Genomic DNA, 1,230 nt, shown 5'->3' with positions numbered 1-1,230 from the left:
GCCTATCAAGCACTTGAGAGATTTCCAGGTAGCCTGTTCTACTGTCAGGCATGATGGCACTGATGAAACTTCAATTCTGCTGAAAGTTTTTCTGTTTTCTCATGAGGGAAAAGCAAGAGAGTGGTACTACACTCAACCTATAGCAAATGTATCCAACTGGGATACACTCAAAAAGGAGTTTCTAGAGAAATTCTTTCCATCTGAAGTTACTGATAAACTGAGGAAGGATATCTCTACAATTGTTCAGGATGACAATGAGACTCTCTTTGAATACTGGGAGCGCTTCAATAATCTTCTAGAAGCATGCCCCCACCACATGATTGACAAGATCGTGCTACTCAGCTATATCACACAAGGTGTGAGGCCCCAAGATAAGACCACATTGGAAAGTGCCAGCAATGGGTCTATGAAGAAGTACAAGACCACTGATGAAGCTTGGCAATTGATTAGTGATTTAGCTGAATCTACTCGGAACCACAGACAGAAGCAAGGCCGTTCAAAAGTCGTTGCAAAAGTATCTTCTGGCAGAGAGACTGCTGCTCTAACTCAAAGCATCTGTGAGATGACCAACCTGCTGAAGCAAATGCAGTTGAATCAACAAGCTCAGCAAACTCAACCGCAGCAAAACCAACAACTAGTCCCACAAAGAATTTGCAGAATTTGTGCTGATTACAGCCATTACACTGATGAATGCCCGCAGCTCCAACAAGAAGACAACATGGTGGCATCCACTCACAACTTCTATGATCGCCCCAACCAAGGGTACAATCAAAGTGGAAATAACAACCATGGATGGCAGGAAAATTCAAACCAGAATTGGAGGGACAACAATAACAGGGGAGGCAGAGATAATCAGGAAAATCAGAGGTGGAATAATAACAACAACAGGCAGCAAAATCAACCTTACCGAGCACCTCACCTGAGGCAAAACCAAGGACCACCGAACAATCAGCAGCAAACCTCTTAATTTACTCATTCTTCTGTATCTTCTAATGAAGATTTATTACAAGCTTTTGAGAAAAGACAACTGGCCATGGAAAGTACCATCATGAACAGTATCAACGCCAGTCTAAATGGTCTCACCTCTACTCTGCAAGCTTTTATGACACAGCTTGGTTTAGCACAAAATTCCAGTAACCAACCTTCAAGCACCACTGGAATCCCCTCTCAACCATTACCCAATCCAAAGGGAGGCATTAATGCCATCACCCTGAGGTCTGGAACTACACT

At 43.2% G+C, this 1,230-nt stretch overlaps 1 non-coding gene across 1 annotated transcript; it reads right to left on the bottom strand.

Moving 5' to 3' along the window:
- Positions 1 to 214: 214 nt before the first annotated feature.
- On the bottom strand, positions 215 to 322 carry LOC148579955 (small nucleolar RNA R71). The gene has a single exon (XR_015896633.1). It is a non-coding gene; the product is annotated as a small nucleolar RNA R71 (small nucleolar RNA).
- Positions 323 to 1,230: the final 908 nt, after the last annotated feature.

This window comes from Arachis ipaensis, chromosome B10 (genome assembly GCF_059453495.1).
Source record: "Arachis ipaensis isolate K30076 ecotype BB chromosome B10, ASM5945349v1, whole genome shotgun sequence".
Taxonomy (NCBI): domain Eukaryota; kingdom Viridiplantae; phylum Streptophyta; class Magnoliopsida; order Fabales; family Fabaceae; genus Arachis; species Arachis ipaensis.
The sequence above is the reverse complement of the archived record's forward strand: the minus strand, read 5'-3'. Positions and strand labels throughout refer to the sequence as shown.